Source organism: Zingiber officinale, chromosome 11A, assembly GCF_018446385.1.
Source record: "Zingiber officinale cultivar Zhangliang chromosome 11A, Zo_v1.1, whole genome shotgun sequence".
Classification (NCBI taxonomy): Eukaryota; Viridiplantae; Streptophyta; class Magnoliopsida; order Zingiberales; family Zingiberaceae; genus Zingiber; species Zingiber officinale.
Window position 1 is genome coordinate 94,728,084 of NC_056006.1, and position 20,475 is coordinate 94,748,558.

Here is a 20,475-nt window from a genome sequence, read left to right on the forward strand (position 1 = left end):
CGAACAGCGGATCGGTCGACCGAACCGTCCAGGTGTGTTTGGATCGGTCTGCAGACCGATCCAAAGCTGTGAGTCTCGAGTCAAGCTTCCAAGCTTGCTGCCCTCACCCCTGACGGTCCAGAGAGCGTGCTACCGAACCCTCTCCGACCATACATGCCAAGCTTCCACACTTGGACTTCCCAATTGACTGGTTTCACTCACCAGGACTTTCCAATTGCCTGGCTTCACTCACCAGGACTTTCCAACTGCCTAACATCCCAGTTAGGACTTTCCCACTGCCTGGCTTCACTCACCAGGACTTTCCCGTGCCAAGCTCCTCGCTTGGACTTTTCCCAATCAGGTCAATCAGGTTAACCAAGTCAACCTTGATTAGTAATTAATCTGAGTTAATTTAATATCTGATTCAAACTTAAATCAGTGTCAACATCAAAACAACATCCAGGTCAGACTGTATCAACATCAAGGTCGTCTCAACTATTTTTTAGGCCTAGGCATAATAATAACTTTATCTTATCTCAAAGTTCACTTCTTTATTAATAAAATTTAAAAAATAAAAAATATTTTATGTTAACTAATTTGACAATGGGTAATAAATTATTGTAATATTATTAATATATATTTTAATTATTATTATTATTTAAAAAGAATAGCTCAATTTTAACTTTGATGAATAAAAGTCTCGATGTAATAATAAAAAATATTATTGTGTGACTTAGATATTGACATTGCGTACAATAGATCCTTCTCTAGGAGTACATATTGGTAGAACCTTCATGAACCAAACTGTCTTTTTATCAATTGTAACTTTGATAAATTATAAATTAAATTTATTTAGTCAAAAAAAAATATTTAGCTAGTAAATATCGACGGTAAATTATTAAAAAAAGTGTGCATAATAACTCCTTCAAGAGCAAGGACAAAGTAAAAAATGTTATAAAAATGATAATAAAGGAGAAGAAAGAAGGAAAATAAAATTTAGAGAGGAATAATATGCAATATTAAATATGCTTTTGACTTCCCAAAATATTTCTATAAAAAAAATACCAATTAAGTATAACCAATAAGTATTTTTAATTTATTAACCAAACTTAATTTTGATTATTAAATTAAATTTTTATAAAAAAATTTAAAATTGTGAGTTAAATTTTTATGAAAAATTAAAAATTATGAGTTAAAGTTTAATAAAAAATTTAAAAATATCAACTAAATCTAACTTTAAGATTTAAAAATTAAAATTATCAATCAAATTTAATCATGTAAAATAAAATAAAAATGATCAAATTTAATTTTAATTTATAAAAAAATTAAAATTATTAGTTAAATCTAAAAAATTAAAAATTATTGATCAAATATAATTTTGTAGTAAAAATTTAAAATTATCGATGAAAATAAATTTTATCTAAAATTATTTTAATCATAATTTTAAATATTTAATATTCAAATTCATATATTTTAAATTAATATATATATATATATATATATATATATATATATATATATATATATATATATATATATATATATATATATATAATTTGATTGGTCCAATATAATAGGTGCTAAACCGGCCTTTAGAGTATTCTTTTTGATAAATAAAGAAATGTAACCGTTTTATTTTTTTTGGTAAAAAATTGTAAAAGTTATTAAAAGAAAATCAAAAGAAAAAAAATTATAGTGGTGCACGGGAAAAGACAAGTAACGAAGGAAGAAATAACTGATGGACCATTTTAAGTTTTTCTTAAACAACACACAATACGCGCTTTTATTCAACTCTTTTATTTTTATTTTTTTGTCGGCTTCTCTTAATGCATTTGGCAGGATTAACTCAATAATTTATTTATCTCTTTCTCAACGTCTCAGATTTATCTCTTTTAATTAAATTCTAGACGTTCTTCTTTCCTGAGCTTCGCTATAAAATAGACATGGTCACTGCGATTTCTCTCCAAATTTTTCTACACTCCGAAATGGCTCTTTTCCAGTTCCTCCTCCCCTCTCTGTTTCTCTTCCTCTTCAGTATTCTTCTCATATTTCGCCGTCAGCGCCAAAACCACCGCCGTCTACCGCCCAGTCCCCCTTCTTTTCCGATTTTAGGCCACCTCCACCTCCTCAAACCGCCGATCCACCGCCCTCTCGTCGCCATCTCCGCCGCCCACGGCCCCGTCGTTCTCCTCCGCTTCGGTTCCCGCCCCGTCCTCCTCGTGTCCTCTCCGTCCGCCGTCGAAGAGTGCTTCACCGTCCACGACGTCGCCTTCGGGAACCACCCCCGCTTCCTCGCCGGCAAGATCCTCGGATACGACTTCACGGCCATCCTTTGGGCGCCCTACGGGTCCCACTGGCGCGACCTCCGCCGCGTCACCTCCGTGCACTTGCTCACGTCCAGCACCCTACGCGCCTCCTCTGACCTTCGCAGCGGGGAGATCAGAGCCCTCGCGCGGAACCTCTTCCTCCAGCAAGGCGGCCGCAGCGGTGGCGCGCCGAGGAGGCTGGATCTGAAGTCGACTTTGTTCGACCTCGTGTGCGCCATCATCGAACAGCTGGTGGTTCCGCTGACGGGGGAGACGCCAGAGCAGGCTGATCATTAGGGAGATGGTGATCGAGGGACTACGGTTGAGCGCGGCGACCGCGAACGCAGGGGACTACATGCGGGCGTTTATGAGAGTGGCGTGGCGCGGGCTGGAGAAGAGGCTAATGAGGCTTCGGAGGAGGAGGGATGAGTTTTGAGGAAAACTCATAGTGCTGCACCGAGAGAGACGACAGATCCAAGATAATGGCGGCGACGGCTTGGATGGGGAAGGAAGAAAGACGATGATGGACGTTATGTTGTCAGAACATCGATTCATAACGCTACACGGATGTCATGATCAAGGGCCTAATGATGGTACGTGCACACTCTACCCAAAGGCCCTTTCTTATCATCTGGTTTTTCGATTCCTATTCATTGAAGTCACACAAACAACCCTTTTGGTACCGTTATGAAAAACAAATTTACGAATTTTGCGTGTATAATTTTCCGATGCACCTTGGGTGCATCACCTTTTCCACAAGATTGATGGATATATGTTTCTGTTGTTTTTTTATAGACAATGTTTGCAGCAGGAACAGACATCTCCGTCGTCACAATAGAGTGGGCAATGAGCTTGTTGTTAAACCATCCTCACGTCCTGGAGAAGGCCGTCGCCGAGCTCGACACGACGGTCGGCCACGAGCGTCCTGTCTCCGAAGACGACCTCGCCAACCTCCCCTACTTGAACTGCATCATCCACGAGACTCTTCGATTGTAGCCCCGCAGCCCCTCTTCTCGTGCCCCACGAAACTTCCAAAGACTGTACCGTCGCGGGATTCGACGTCTCCGTCGGCACAATGCTGCTCGTCAACGTGTGGGCTATCCACAGGGACGCCGGCCTCTGGGACGAGCCCGAGAAGTTCAAGCCGGAGAGGTTCATGACGGGGGAGGCGGCGGAGGGATACAAGTTCATGCCGCTTGGGATGGGGCGGCGGCGGTGCCCCGACGAGGGTCTAGCTATGCGAATGGTGGGGCTGATGCTGACGACGTTTGTCCAGTGTTTCGAGTGGGAGAAAGTGTCGCCGGAGGAGCTGGACATGACGGAAGGGCCAGGACTGTCCATGCCCAAGGCGATGCCATTGGAGGCATTGTACAAGTCACGCCAGAGCATGATGTCACTCCTTTCGCAACTGTGAGCTTACAAGAGGATATATGATCTGAAGGGCTTCCCAAAAATTAACTATCTTTTTTGTTATAATAATTAAAATTGAATGAATAAGATTCGAAAAATTCTGGATTCAATTAGGACTTATTGAAATTAATTATTATACGATAAATATTATTATTAACCTACTTTTAAATGCCAAACTTTCCGTAATTTCTTCATCAGATTACAAAGCAAACAGAGATGGCGACAAAATTTTGGGAGCATTAACATGTGTCTCGAGCTCACCTCAATACGACATTAATGGTGTTTTAACAAAAATATATTTGCAAGGCCGAGGCTGTTTTTGTGTCCCCTTCAAAGAAAAGCCGACAGCAAACGGAGCCAGAACCCAATGCCTCCGAGCTCCTGCTAATCAGTGCTTGGCGTCGGAGGAGCCTCTGCTGTTCCCGACGGTCGGCGACCATAGATCGGCGCCGTTGCTGCTGCCTACGTGCTCCGTCTCCGACACCGGCACCAAGCATAGCCCCCGGCTTCGCAGGTCACCCCCTCTCCCTCCTCCCTTCGTTTTAGTACACCAAACCAAAATAAGTTTCAATATCAGCGATCTAATAAGAATAGATAGAACAATTAAAGCGTGCCGTGCAATTCGTATTACATGCAGGTGCGCATAGGATGGCAAGCCTTGCAGATACGGAGAACTCAGAACCTGCAACGCCAGTTCAATTGAAAGGGACGAGGACCAGTATAAAGGTCCTGTCAGAGACAGAGAAGAAAGAAAGCATCCATTAACGTGCTTAAAGAAAGAGCACTACACCTGGACTTGGTCATGCAGGAATCTGATGTATCCCTGAGCTTCATGCAGAACAGATGCTGTATCCGACTGCCATGATCCGCACAGTCAAACTCAAATCAAACCTTCTGAATTACTGCTAATTTAGGTATTAGGCAAAGGAAATTGAAGGAAAGCATCGACTTGATCGATCTTACCTTGCCGAAGGGTGAAACCAGCTGCTGCAGTGCCATAATTCTTTCCCCAACTTCTCCTTCCTTATCATGATCGTGCCTGACGGACCAGCAAAGGCCACTGTTTTGGGCTTCTTGGTGCTACTGGCCGCCACTCTCCGTCGTCCTCTGCTTGCAGTTTCCTTCTCTCGAGCCTTTCACGGAGTTACTTCTACCGTCATCGGTAAGAAATATATTGAGAAAATTAAAAGGACTCACCTTGGTGGGGGACTGAGAGCGGGTGATGATTGTGGAAGGTGGAGAAGAAGAGAGAGAGGACAGCGAAGAGTCGGTTGACTTCTGGGAAGCCCCGCGCACTACTGCCACGGTCTCTTCCTGCTTCACACCGAAACAGAGCATCGCGGAGGAGTAGAAGGAAGAGGACAATGAAGAGAGGCAGGACGTGGGCGAGAAGACGTAATCTTCTTCGTCGCCCGACCGCAACATGTCCATGAAGCTCTCGTCGTCCATTTGGCCACCGAACCCCTCTTCTTCCATCCAAACGGAAACGAGGCAGAGGGGAAAAAGTAAAAAAGAACAAGGCAGAGTATAAATTACAGAGCACAGTTCCTTATGGAGTCAATAGGCTTCCTCACGCTCGATCTGGAGCAGTAGCACTATGGCAGGTTTGGAGAAGTGTCCGAAAGAAGAACAAGTGAGCCCGAGCCTAGCTTTTTGTTGGCTTCTTCGCCGCTTTTGGCATCACCTAGGCCGCAGGTGGGCGGGTGTCTGTCGCTGCTTCTGCTTTTGCTTGCTTGCCTTTTTGTTGTCTTTCTCCTGTTGTGTCTGCTAACTTTGGATGCTTCGAGTTCGCTTTATTTTAAGTTTCAGGTTTAGCGTCTCCCCCCCCTCCCTCCTTTCCTGTTACCCAAAACCGGCATGTTTTTTTGTTCACGTTGCATTAGTGTAGTCCTCTGTTACCGTGAGGTAAGCTTGCTGGATGAATGATGAAATAATTTGTGACAAGCAGAAAGAGTAATTTACAGATTGGAAGAATCAAATCACCGGAGTTCCTCAATTGTACCGAGTGAGTGACGACTGGAGAGGACGGCCGGCGTGGCGTGGCGTGATGGGTGGCCCGTGTACATCGAAGTGGGGTCGAAAACGACGTGAGAGGCGATGGTAATTCTCTGGTCATCATGTGCCCTTTTTTGAGTAGGACAGATGAAAGCAACGGAGGTACGCTACCAGATCTCGCCCGTCACTTCGTTGTATCGACTGGAACGGAGTGGGGCAGGCTTCGTCCAATCTCGCCGGCGCATCGCCGGCTTATCTCTCCAACGCCGGCGATAGTAAAAACTAAGAAGGGGAGTGAAAATTAATCGCAAGCATAGTCATGATAATTGTGGGAACACTCATGCCTTCCGAATTCCAACAAAATCTTCTTTAATTGCTTCCGGACAAGACGCATAATTTTCAAGTGACGTGATTGCACTCAATTCGTAGTTTAAAAACAAATGGATAAGAATCATTTTAGTAGGTCATGTTCCTTCATTTATGTTCTATTACAACAAAAATACTAATCCTCACCTGCGTTGTTTGAGATCGTCAATAAATGGACTATTGATGATTTGATGTCAATGTTGATTTTATCCTCATTCATCTTGATCTAGTGAGAATTGTGGGGGTTCTCTGTCAAAGCTAGGAGAAAGAGCACTAAAAAAAGAATGTTAAAATGACGGTCAGAAATTTCCTAATATAGTCATTTCAACATTTCATTGCGGTAAAAGGCGATTCGCTCGCCCCAGCGCCTCCGACAACCTGTCCTTAGGCCAACACGGAAGAGATAAATCACAGGGGCTACTAGCCCGGACAATGACTTAGTAGCCTGGACAATGACTAATGCATAAGGGAGGATAGGAACCCAGCTACTAGCCGAGATTTGACCCCCAGACCTCATTGTGGCAACACTTCATGCACTAGCCACTAGTCCATCCCGAGAGGACGTCATTTCAACATTCAAGTAATATCCGATGGAGGTGGAAGAAAGAAGAGAAAGATGAATAATAATCTAGAGTTTATATATATACACACATGTCCATAGGATCTAGCTACCTTTTATAGAATTGTAGCTATACTCCACGTATTCTGAGATCCCCACTAGTGTTATCCACGCTCCCTAAAATAAGTAGTCATATTACGAGTTCATATCCTTTGTCCCACTCATCGCCCCTAGCCCATCAATAGCAGCCTCCAACTGCCAGACTAGCCAAAACTATACCCTGAGGGAAGTTGAACCCAAGGAGATCACCGCAGAGTGATCGATGCCGGAATCCGGCCAAATCTGAGTCTGGCATTCCTCCGTCGTCGATTTGAGCTCCTGCTCAAATCCAGCCGAATTTCGGCGGCAATCCCCCTGGCTTTGCCTTTGGAGTCAACCATATTGTATATCACGTGACATATCAAATTAATTAAGATAAAAACTCTTTGTAACTAAGGACAAGCATTATAATAAGAAGTCTCAAGTCGTATTTTTTTTAAGGAGTAATTAGTAAATGTGTGAGTGCCTAGAATGTGATATTCATTTTGAGCTTTATTCTGGAAATGAAGTTTTGGTTATTTCATTATGAAAATTTGAGTGACTAATTATTTCGACCAAATGCAATGCAATAGAAAATGTATGATTGACAAAATTGAATCTGAGCAATTAATTCTTTACTCAATTCAAAGCTAACTTCAAAAAATCAAGCTACGGCAAGCAAACTTAACATGAAAAATATCAAAGCAAGTAGATTTAATACTAAACTAAACTAGACTAAATTACAGTTGATGAATTAAATCTAATTATTCGAAACTAAACTAAATCAAGAAATATCCAATTGAAGAAAACAGAATTTCTTAACTATTCAAATCTTAATGAAGTTAATGAATCCGAAGATTTAGTAACTCAGAACTTAAACTAAGAAATGAATTGAAATCCTTAACTCTTATTTCTGATTACTCTGAAATGAAATCCAATAGAGCAGAATTAGTTCTGGGTTTTGTCGAATTGAAAAGAAAAAACAAATCTAAGCAATAGATCTAATAATCGAAACTAAAATTCAGATGAAGGAACATCCACAACTCAAATCAGTGTTCGTAACTTGTCTCTCTGCCAATTTGTAGAAAAACTCTCGAAAACTCCCGTGAGCAATCACCAGATTAATTTAGATCCTCGGTTGAAAATTAAGAAGTGCGCAGCTGGTAGAAACCTCCCTACAAGCTTACGATCTCATCAAAAGCTCATTGCCCGAATAACAGGGAAAGACGAACGAATCGCGATCGTCAATCGATTGATCAGATCGATTGTGAAGTCGCGAGCGAATTGAGAAATGAATTGGAAGTAGAAACTCTGGAAAAACTTCTCTGAAACTTCTGTTGCCTGATAGAATCCCTCATATAGGAAAAACACCCCCAATCTGAGCTCGTCTAGTGAGTGTGAAGTGCAAGGATCACGGCAGAAGAACCTCCCTCTCTCGCGATCTGATACTCGGACAATGATTGCCTGTCACTCCGAATGCCGCCGGTGATGACAGATCTTGAACCCTGGTCTCAATGTTGATGGGAGCTTCGGGGAAGAAGATGAACAGTGGAGAAAATCGCGAAGAGAAAGAAAAAGCCCGAGCTTGCGTTTGCACTGTAGCTTCTCATCTTTTAAAACAACTCCCTCTCTGATCGGACAATCCAGGATTCTTCAATCTTGATCAACGGTTCAAACTTCTCAGATCGGAATCAAAACCTTTAGATCTTCATCTATGGCTGAGATCTACTTCCTCTTGGCTTGGATGGACCAGATCCTTGACGGATGGTTCAGATCTCTCCGGTCTTCAATGAACGGTCCAGATCACTCCAAGACTTGATCGTCTTGTTTAGTCCTAGATTTGACCCCAAATGTGGTCTGATCTGATCGGGTCCATGACCCTTTCGATGCCTACAAAGAATATATCAAATATTAGCATCAAATACCATGATTATAGGCTAATTTACAATTAAGCCCAAGATCAAATGCAATTATGAAATGTGATGTAAATATGAGTTCATCTATGAACAAGATCATTAAAACACATGCATTATGAATCAAAATAATATAGCAAAAATCATGGTTATCAAATCCCCCACACTTAGTCGTGGACGTCCCGTGCAAGTCAAGAAAATCTAAAAATCATCTCCACAAAAAATTCCTTAGCAATACCTAGAAGATGGTAAAATATAATTAACTAAAGTCATCTAAAGATCACAAACAATCATGAATACAATCCAAATAATAATCAGTAAGTACAGTAGTTTCAACCCAATTGAAAAATTAAGCAAGTTGCAATTTCACAAGGTATTCACCTATTCTATCTCACACACTCAAATATGCATATAAGTAGAGCTCAACTCAATGCAACTCACAACATTTCACTACCATAAGCTTGCTTATTTTCTAATTCTCCGCCACTATAAAACATAGCATACATGAATCAAAAGGATTTTATCATCAAGAATTGAAATGGAATAAAAAAAAATAATTAAAGTGAATGAAATAGGCAAAAGAAAAGAATTCAATGAAGTAAATGAGAAGATAAGAGTATTGGAGGAATATACTTGATGAGTTGACCAATTTGATGTGAAAAGATATGAATACCATTTGTCATTACCAATTCAAAAGATCAAGCTAACCTCTCTTTCAATTTGATGGTCATCCAAAAATCTTGATACTCTATCTTCACACTTGATACACTTAGTCTTGCCACTGATTTTTTTCTTTCACTGTTTTTTTCCACTTCAATACCAGCACTAAAAACTAAAACAATCTCTCATCAACTTATGAAGAAGAATTCCCTCCTCCACACTTAAAATTTTGGCCTTCTCGGACAATGAAACTCAATCCAATCCAAGTTTCCAACTATTTCAGATGTGTAATGCAGTACCAAATCCAGCTCAGCATTTTCAGAAATTTAACTTCAATTGAAAATATAGAAATCAGAATGGTTGTCAAGTTACTAATTCTTCCAATTGTAGGATCATAAAATCATTAAACATCTTGGTCAGAATTACAGAAACCAACTAAGTTATTTGACCAAAAATTTCAGAACTTGATCCGACATTAACAGAATTCCTTTACTGAATTCTGAAATCTAATTCAAAAATCCTCTAAGTCATGATGCGTACTTCAAATAATAAGCAGCTCAGAGCTTTCTTCTCTCCACCACAAATACAAATTAAAGTTAAAGAAACACAATTGAGGTTTAATCTGAAATCTTATTTCCAAATAGTAGGTGATAGAAAGAATGCAACATTATATTTCTCATCTTTTTGTTTTCTGAAACTTTTATAACTTTTGTTTCTTGCACATCTAAAAATGGCAATGAGACTTTTAGGAATTGAAGTTCAACTTCTCCAGCAAATGCAACTTAATTTCCACTTCAGAGCTTTCTAAGACACAACAATCAGCAGGAAAATAACTAAATTCAATAGCTCTGTTCAGTCTTGATATTTTTTTCTGAATTCTAACAACCTAATAGCATTTCTGTTCCTTCATTCTTTTGCTCTTTATCACTGCAATCTACTTAAGCACCAACAGGCTCCAGCAGTAACATAATTCAGATTCTCAAATTAGTACACTAGAAACTTAAATTGATACATTCATTCACAGCTTGATTGCTTTTTTTCTGGGCCTCAAGTGTAATTGGCTCTTGTTTCTTTGTCTGCAGTAATTATAGAATTGCAGGAACTATGAAAATGTTACATGTGATTCTGGCACCATATGAATCAATCACACTTATTCCAAATAACTCTCACAAATTCAGAATTCAAAATTCCATTCAGAATATCTAGATTTAAGAGAGCTCCGAATTCCATAATTCTTTGAGTTCTTGCTGTATTTGATCTCTTTGTTGAAATGTAGGAAAGAATCTGTTTGTCAAAGAATTAATGCTGCCAAAGAAAGTTTCAGAACTCAGCAACCTGGTTCAACATCAAACCTTAAGTTTCAGCATTTCAAATGTCAAGTAGAACTCAAAGAATTCAATTGGTTTTGAATTCTGGTTAATAACCTGTAATCAACTTGGCACACAAAAATTGAAATGTCCTACTTGAGTATCAGCAAAACAGATTCGTCTATTCTTTTCTTCCAACGGAACCTTGGACTCAAATTTCAGAATTCAAAAGTTGAAGCAATTCCAGCTTATCTAATAAACAATTCTGTTAAACAAACCAATACCATTCAACATTTGATTGCTTGGTATATCAATTTAATGAGGTAACAACTCAGCTTCAATCAATTCCAATCCTTGATTTTTAAATTCAGATTCAGGAATTATGCCAAGAAATAATTTCAGAAATGAAATTGCCTCAGAATTTTGATTTCAAATTTCAGTCTCATACCTGGAATTCAAGGTCATCTCAGCTTGGTTACTAGAAAGTTATGAGTTGTAATTCGAATTATTGCTGTTGCAGATCCACCGCTAATTGGTTGAACTCCGAATCCATTCATGAATTGAAACAACTTGGAATTCCTTCAGAATTCATTACTATAGAAATAAAATTTAAGCTCTACTTCTAATGAATTCAACAGAAGTGTTTTTCAGAATTGAATCTGATAGCTAAGTTCTGATTTTTTGGTACACACATTGCCACATAATGCTATCTTGGTTACTCCCTTCCAGATATTGAACAACAATCTAATTCTGATCAGCTTCTCTGTTACTTCTTCTCTGTTATTTCAGAGTTCATTTCTAATGACCTAATGCTGATTTTAACCAATAATAACATGAAATTGTTTTCCTGTAAATTTTAGCATTTAAAATTGGCACAGTGCATGTGTGTTGAGAACTCTTAATTCCAAATTCAGAGATAACAAAAATTGAGTTTCAGTTTGTGTTCTAATCAGGAATAGCATGATAAATTGGTTTCTGAATTCATTGGCAACAATAGCCAATCAAAATCAGGATCTTTATGATGTGTTAGCTATTGTTTGTTCAAATGAAGCCAATGTATCACCCATAGCTACACAACACTGAAATTCAGAACTATACGTCTTCTCACCAACTGATTAACAAAATTCAGTGATACCAGTTCATACAATTCAATCTCAGTGTTGCTGTAAAATTCCTTCTTCAGCAAACCAACCTCAAATTCTGCTCCAAACTCCAAGCTTCAGAATTTGCTACTCTCTCAATTCCTTGGACTAAAATGTTGATCACAACTAATAGAGAATTTAGTGAATAATATTTGGCACAAAATAATTCAATCTAATGCATTTCATCAGCACTTCTCAGATTTCAAACTAACTGAAATAAGAAATGAAAATTTTGCCCAAAATTGTTCAACATCCTTTAACCTCAAGCAATGCAACCATCAATGAATCTCAAGTATATACAATTCCTCCCCCACACTTAATCGTTGTCCATCTAGTCAATCCAACTCATCAAGAATTCAACCAAAACTCTCAATAAATGACAAGCAAAAATGATCAAGGATTAGAATGCTAGATGAAAATATTTCAAGAAAATTTGTGGGAAAGAGATTGGAAATTATGATGAAACAAGAATGACAAATATCCTTTATTTTCATGCATACATATGTCTTTGTGATTTTGAAAAGAAGCAAAACAAGTTCTAGAGTTTCAATTGTTGTAAGTACATGCCACACAAAAGAAAGTAATTAAGTATAGGCTTAAGGTGGTCCTCTCTAGGTAATTTCTCTTGCAATTAACTCAATTAATCAAAATGGAATCCACCGCCACACTAACCAATATCATGTAAGTAAAACATCCAATCATGTCAAATGACCTAAAATTGATGATCAACTTTAAGAAACTTTTACCATCTTAAAAATATTACTAGAACAATTTCATTGATAATTTTATTCAAATGGCATGCTATGTATACCAAACTAAATGCAAAGTATGGAAACAAAAATGCAAATGTAAGAAAATGAAACTAACGAAATGTATAAAGCACAAAGAATTTATTAAAGAAAATACTAAACACAAAGCATGAATTAAAATGCAAAAGAAAGTGAAATTGGAACCAACTTCCCTTTAATTCCCGGTGGTTGGAGAAGATTTAGAAGAAGAATCCATGATAGTAGTGGAGTGATTGTGGTTCCAATCAAATCCTTTTTATTCATCCTTTTTCATTTCAAAATTCTTTCTGGAGGTCGAAGACGGTTCAGTTTAAGCATCCACTTCGGAAGCTTATATTCTCCTAAAACATCAATAAAAGACAATCCCTCCCACTCACATAAGGGATAAGAAGAAAATAGGAGAATATTAGTGTTGGTAGAAAATATATTAAGCAATGAATCACATCTATTAAAGTCAATAATTGGTACCTTTATGAAATTTTTTGATGTATCACAAATAATACTCACCTTGTCATGTTGAAAGGTACCTGGAGTGGTGATTGTTACCTCCTTTTCATCAAGTAATTGCTCAGCCTCTGGTTCAGGTGAATGTACAACCAAAGGTAGTGATTCTTGGGTCGTTGCCTCCATAGCACAAGTCCCTACACTCTCTTCATCATCATCATCAAATACAGGTGATTCTTGGAGTATTGCTTCCAGTAAGCAATCCCCTACACTTAAATTTTCTTCAAGTAAATCTTCATTTTCTGCATCATTCACAACATCTAAAGCAACACTATTAATAAAATCAGAAATCTGAACAACTACATCATCATCACAAATTATACTAGAAAAATCTTGTGAAGTAATGGAAGTAGGGTCGGGCCTGACATAATCTCTACTTTCCATCTCCCCACTGGAGTTTTGTGTTTGTAACTGATTGATGGATGATGCAATTTTATCTAACTGTTCTGTATATTTTGTATCCTTGAGAATTGTTGCTCTTGATACTCTCTCATTTGTTGCATAACCTCCTTGAATTTCCATGTTGACATTCCAAATTGAGAATCGTTCTGTTGAAAGGAATGTGACATCGAAGATGTTGAAACATCTTGAAACTCATATGAATTCTGGTAGGTTGGATATGACTCAATAAATTGTCCTTGTGCATTTTCATACCTGAAACATGAATGATCCACCCAATTAGTATTATAAGCATTAGAAAATGACTCATACCTCTTTTGTTGATCCATGGTTGGGTAAAATTGATACTCAAGCTGAAAATACTGATTCTCCATTCCACCTCTAAAATCCTGAAAATATGGATCCATGCTACTGAAATCTCCTATTCTTACACAGCAATACTAACACTCAAAATTAGAAGACTGAAGAGCATAAAGTTTCAAACACATGAATACATGAACATTAAAGAACTTAACAATTCAAAATAAGCCAACATGAAAATACAAAAGATAAGCAATCAAATTAATAAAGATGCTAACAAAATAAACCAATCAATGCGCAATCTAAAATAAACACATACTACTAGTTAGTTCCCCGGCAACGACGCTAAAATTTGGTGTCAACCATATTGCATGTCACGTGGCACATCAAATTAATTAAGATTGAAACTCATTGTAACTAAGGACAAGCATTGTAGTAAGGAGTCCCAAGTCGTATTTTTTTTTCAAGGAGTAATTAGTAAATGTGTGAGTGCCTAGAATGTGATATTCATTTTGAGCTTTATTCTGGAAATGATGTTTTGGTTATTTCACTATGAAAATTTGAGTGACTAATTATTTCGACCAAATGCAATGCAATAGAAAATGTATGATTGACAAAATTGAATCTAAGCAATTAATTCTTTACTCAATTCAAAGCTAACTTCAAAAAATCAAGCTACGGCAAGCAAACTTAACATGAAAAATATCAAAGCAAGTAGATTTAATAACTAAACTAAGCTAGACTAAACTACAGTTGATGAATTAAATCTAATTACTCGAAGCTAAACTAAATCAAGAAATATCCAATTGAAGAAAACAGAATTTCTTAACTATTCAAATCTTAATGAAGTTAATGAATCAAAAGATTTAGTAACTCAGAACTTAAACTAAGAAATGAATTGAAATCCTTAACTCTTATTTCTGATTACTCTGAAATGAAATCCAATAGAGCAGAATTAGTTCTGGGTTTTGTCGAATCGAAAAGAAAAAACAAATCTAAGCAATAGATCTAATAATCGAAACTAAAATCCAGATGAAGGAACATCCACAACTCAAATCAGTGTTCGTAAATTGTCTCTTTGCCAATTTGCAGAAAAACTCTCGAAAACTCCTGTGAGCAATCACCGGATTAATTTAGATCCACGGTTGAAAATTAAGAAGTGCGCAGCTGGTAGAAACCTCCCTACAAGCTTATGATCTCATCAAAAGCTCATTGCCCAAAGAACAGGGAAAGACGAACGAATCGCGATCATCAATCGATTGATCGGATCGATTACGAAGTCGCGAGCGAATTGAGAAATGAATTGGAAGCAGAAACTCCAGAAAAACTCCTCCGAAACTTCTATTGCCTGATAGAATCCCTCAGATCGGAAAAGGTCCCCCAATCTGAGCTCGTCTGGTGAGAGTGAAGTGCAAGGATCACGGCAAAAGAACCTCCCTCTCTCGCGATCTGATACTCGAACAATGACCGAATGCCGCCGGTGATGACAGATCTTGAACCTTGGTTTGAATGTTGATGGGAGCTTCGGGGAAGAAGATGAACAGTGGAGAAAATCGCGAAGAGAAAGAAAAAGCCCGAGCTCACATTTGCACTGTAGCTTCTCATCTTTTAAAACAACTCCTTCTCTGATCGGACGGTCCAAGATTCTTCAATCTTGATCAACGGTCCAAACTTCTCAGATCGGAATCAAAACCTTTAGATCTTCATCTACAGCTGAGATCTACTTCCTCTTGGCTTGGATGGACATGATCCTTGACGGATGGCTCAGATCTCTCCGGTCTTCAATGAACGATTTAGATCACTCCAAGACTTGATCGTCTTGTTTAGCCCTAGATTTGACCCTAAATGTGGTCTGATCTGATGGGGTTCATGACCCTTTTGATGCCTACAAAGAATATATCAAATATTAGCATCAAATACCATGATTATAGGCTAATTTGTAATTAAATCCAATATCAAATGCAATTATAAAATGTGATGTAAATATGAGTTCATCTATGCACAATATCATTAAAAACATCCATTATGAATCAAAATAATATAGCAAAATTATGGTTATCAGCCTTCCTCCAGGCTATAGTTCTAACCTATCTGGTGGTCGGAGGCCATCGGCGATGGGCTGGGGGAGATGAGTGGGACACGGGGATAGGAAAAAAGTGGGGCAGAAGATTCAAACTAGCATGTCACCCACCATACTCGGTGATCCTATCTGAAATCTATGACAGATGGACTATTTGTGAGGTGTCACTGGTATTGACCAAGTCACTATGACCAGAAGGAATACTGCAGTGTACTATCTTGTCTTCGATATCGCCCAGATCGGGGAGCTTTCGAAGAAAAGGGTGAGTTATCACCATCGTCGAAAAAACCTGCGAAGAGTAAGAAAGCGAGGGAAAGGGTTAGAATGGAGACCGTGTTGCCCCGACATTCCACTCTCAAGCTAGATCTCCAAAGACATAAAAATGTAGGGAAGATGAACGGTAGTTGAGTAATGAAATATGAATATATATAGTAATGAGTATCCAGCATACCTTCGCCCACTAAGGCAGGACTCTTTATAACACAAAGGAGTGATATGTTACATCTGTGGCTGTCAAACGAAATGATGTACTTTTGACAAGATGTCATCTTCACATTAAATAATGTGTCATGTCACCCATGTCTTGTAATGTGGAGATAGGAAATTACGCTATGTTATACATACTACTCCATGTGTTTGGATACCCATATATTCTGATAACTCACAGGAGACCTGACAACCATGATTTTGCTATATTATTTTAATTTATAATGCATATTTTTAATGGTCTACTCATAGCTTAAACTCAAATTTATATTACATTTCATAAACTACATTTTATCTTGGACTTAATTGTAAATTGACTTATAATCATGGTGTTTGATGCTAATATTTGATTATTATTTTGTAAGCATCAGAAGGGTCATGGACCCGATCAAATCAGACCACATTTGGGCTCAAATCTAGGGCTAAACAAGACGATCAAGCATTGGAGCGATTTGGACCGTCCATTGAAGATAAGAGAGATTTAAGTCATTCGTCAAGGATCTGGTCCATCCAAGCCAAGAGGAAGTACATCACAGCCATCGATCAAGATCCAGATCTTTTGATCCTGATCTGAGAAGTTTGAACCGTTAGATGAGATCTGAAATGTTCTAGACCATCCGATCAGAGAGGGATATGTTTTAAAACCTGAGAAGCTACAGTGCAACTACATGCTATTGATGTTCGCTTTCATTCTATTCGCGAACATGTGAAGAACAAAGATGTGGAACTAGTCTATGTGAAGACTAAAGATCAAGTTGCTGACATCTTTACCAAGCCACTGAAGTTTGAATATTTCATCAAGATGCGAAATCTACTTACAGTCACAAAATTAAGTTTAAGAGGGGTGTTGGGAATTAAACTTTAATTTTTTTAAGAGATAAAAGTTGGTCTTGATAAGAGTTGATAGGAACAAGAGTTTTGTGGAGATAAAATATTTTTAAAAAAAGTCATGATTATCTGATATTGAGGCTTATCCAATAAGCCTATAAATATATACCTTTTTCATGAATGAAGCAAGTTGAGTGTTTTGTTTTATTCTCCTCCTCTTCCACGTAGAAATTCTTCACCTCTTCCACATTTTTCTTCTATAATTTCCATTATTTCTTCTCAAATAATTCTTTTTTCCAACAACTCCTTCTTGGACGAGCTCGTTTTGTAGTTCGCCCTCAACCTCGAGAACCTCGAGGCTGAGTTCTACTTGAACGGTGCCAACGTCAACGGCCTTAACTCCATTGCGCCGGAGTTGGCCATGGGCGGGCCGCCGCCGTTCGGTGCCAGAAAGGCCAATCTTGACAATACTACAAAGGGCATCATCCAAGAGTTCGGCTACCAAGCAGTCGACCACTTGAGGTTAATGATTGCACAGATTGATTAATTAATTAATTAATCCTCAACCGAACTTAATTAATTAGTTGCCTTGAGATGGTAACATAACTATATATACTTTGGTGCGAATTAATTAAGGGAGATCCAGAGCAGAGTTGGTGTGTTCCCAAGGCCGCTGATTGACTTGGGCCCAAAGGTCTTTTGCAGACCTAATGGACGTTGTCGTTGGGTAAAAATTATTATTTGGAATGGGGTTACTTTAGCACATCTGAGAAGTTCAACATCAACCTTCTACTCGACGAGAGGTTGCTTCACAAATTCAGATTGAGCCCCGTCCTGACCTCTCTGACAGTTCCATTCGATAGGACTTTTAGCTTTTACCAGCTTTGATATCTAGCTGAATGCTCGTTGATTCATGCAACTGTCAACATGCTTAAGGCCTCAATAAACAAAGTGGTCAAGATGACCTAGGTTGAATTGGAAGCACGCGGTGCAATGATCGTTGACTTCTAGATGAAGCAGTGCCCATTGGGGGGGGGACACGCTAACAAGGAAGAGACCACGCTCGCCAAGGACCCATGCTGGCCCATCAGGCCCTTCTTCACCAATGTCAGCTCAAATCCCAACTTCACCAATCGAGTTGGAGAACCAACAAGCCACAACTAGTTCCTCCCAGCCGCGAGGCCCAACCTCGCCCTCGAGGATTAAGGCCCTAACTTCCCCTGCAGAATCCTCTCGCCTTGAGTTGGGTGAAGACACTGTCCTGGCTGCCATAGAAGCTCCCCAAGAACAAACTCTGGAAGAGAACAAGTTGAATCACACCCTCTATGATCCAATGGCAGTTAGGTGGGCAGACTCTGAAGATACCACGAAGGCATGTCTTTCAGGACATTGGCAGAGGATCTTGTGCTCAATTGAATTGAGCACATGTCCAAGCCGATGGTGTTTGGCCAATGATTCAACAAACCTTTGCAAGGTCATCGAGAAATGCAAGCCCGAATAGCTAAACTAGAGGCTCAACTAGTCCAAGCACCCTTCGACTTGGTTCTAACCACATCTTAGAGGTAGGCATCTATGGCACATTTGAAGATTCTCCGACTGAAGAAGTTAAGAGTTGCCAACCACAGCACAAGTGGAGATCAACCGATCGAGAGGAGTCTTAGCAAAAAGGATTGCGGAGAAACTCTAGGTGTACCATGACTTGAACACGACTAAGAAGGGGGTGGAATTTCTTAAAGCCAAGAATAAAAAGTTGAAGTATAGGAGAAAGCAGTGCAAAGAGATAGTCTTTCAAAGGTTCCTTGGGCTTTTGTTTAAGAACAAACAAAATATGCAGGGTTTTTTTATACCTCCAACTAGTGATGAAGTGTTGCATGAATACAGAATTCAATTTCTCAAAAGGTTGAATAGAGGATGAAGGGAGACAGTCAAACCATCTTTGTGCCGAGCCTGAGAGTGTTGTCAAGAAGACTCTACATTTGTTGTCATCTATATATGATACAATTAGGAGACATTTTTAAATTTACAGATGTCATCCTTAGGGTCAGTCGTGCCTTTATATTTCCCAATCTGCAACATTGGGAAATGTCTCAAAAACTCATCTTAGGGGATGCTTCTTGGGAATTGAGGGCCTCTGGGGACCTTCACTTCATTAGATATGGGGGCTTTTCCATTTAGAGGGTCCCAAGGAAAGGTCTCTCCCGAAGATTTCAAGGAAGATTCCTTCACAGCCGACATACCGATTTAAGTGGGGAATGCATCCTGCGGCGTTCCTATGGGCCGAGTCGATCGAGGCAGTATCATGGTTGGAGGGTTGGACGTATGTGATGGTGGTTGTTGAGGTTATCCTTGCAACACTGCCTGCACCATCGCAACTACCAATTTATCAAAATCCTCCAGTGTCATTATGACGCTGTTGGGTCTTTCGGTGTCATCCATCCTAACGTCTCAGTTTAGATTTCAACTCAGTGTTCCCATAGACAATGTCAATTTGTTCCTGCCTAAGATCACCGACAAATGAACCATCAGTGAGTTGGCATCGATGTTGACTTTGTCATCGTTCAGCGAAGATTAGTAGGGTTCTCTGTCGAAGCTTAGGGAGAGAGCACTAGAAAAAAATGGTAAGAATGACAATTGGAGTTTCCTAGCATAGCCACTTTAACGCTCAAGTAAGTCTTCGGTGGAGAAGGAAGAAAGAAGGAGAATATGGCTAGTAGTCTAGAGTTTGTAGATGCGTATGTGTGGATACCTACGCCTATAGGATCGGACTACCTTTTATAAAGTTGCGCCTATGCTCAGCATGTGCCGAGATCTCTGCTGGAGTTACCCACATTCCTTGAAATAAATGGTCATGTTACTTGCCTTTCTCAGATTAACAGTCAGTGTTTCCCTCATTCTTTGGGAATTAACGGCTACATTATCTATATCTTTAGCAAGCAACAACCTATCACCTTAATTGTCAGCAGTTAGGTGTGCTGCTCTAATTAATTAGGGTGATTCAGAATCGAGATCCTTGTGGAGGTAGGGTTGATTGGAGTCAAGGTCACATGGAGTCGGGTTGTTTGGAGTTGGTGCTGCATGGAGTCGAGGCTGCACGGATCCTGGGATGGCCATGATCTAGGAGTGATGAGGAGTCAAGCCGATAGGAAGTCACTAGAGGATGTAGAATCGAGGAGCAACTATATGTTGGCTTTGACCGCCACCTCAGTAGAATTATTGATCTCCTTAACCACTTGGCACCTTCTAGTTACCTCCCACATCACCCCGAGTTCCTTCAATATTGTTTCATACGATTTAGAAGAAAGATAAATTACAGTGGGCTTTGCCCAGCATAATGACTCTTTGCATGGGTGTTAAGATGACCCACGATGTATATCG

The 20,475-nt window shown here is 39.2% G+C and overlaps 1 long non-coding RNA gene and 2 pseudogenes across 2 annotated transcripts; 1 reads left to right on the forward strand and 2 right to left on the reverse strand.

Annotated features, from left to right (window-relative positions):
- Window positions 1–1,964: 1,964 nt before the first annotated feature.
- Window positions 1,965–3,718, forward strand: LOC122031608 (annotated as a pseudogene).
- A 166-nt stretch (window positions 3,719–3,884) lies between these two features.
- On the reverse strand, window positions 3,885–5,171 carry LOC122031609 (annotated as a pseudogene).
- A 2,409-nt stretch (window positions 5,172–7,580) lies between these two features.
- Window positions 7,581–15,441, reverse strand: LOC122031727. Of its 2 annotated transcripts, none has more exons than XR_006125843.1 (2): window positions 9,315–15,441; window positions 7,581–8,583 (listed from the first exon to the last, which is right to left on the reverse strand). It is a non-coding gene; the product is annotated as an uncharacterized LOC122031727 (long non-coding RNA). The 2 variants fall into 2 exon arrangements; XR_006125844.1 differs by having other exon boundaries at window positions 9,240–15,441.
- Between the last annotated feature and the right edge of the window lie 5,034 nt (window positions 15,442–20,475).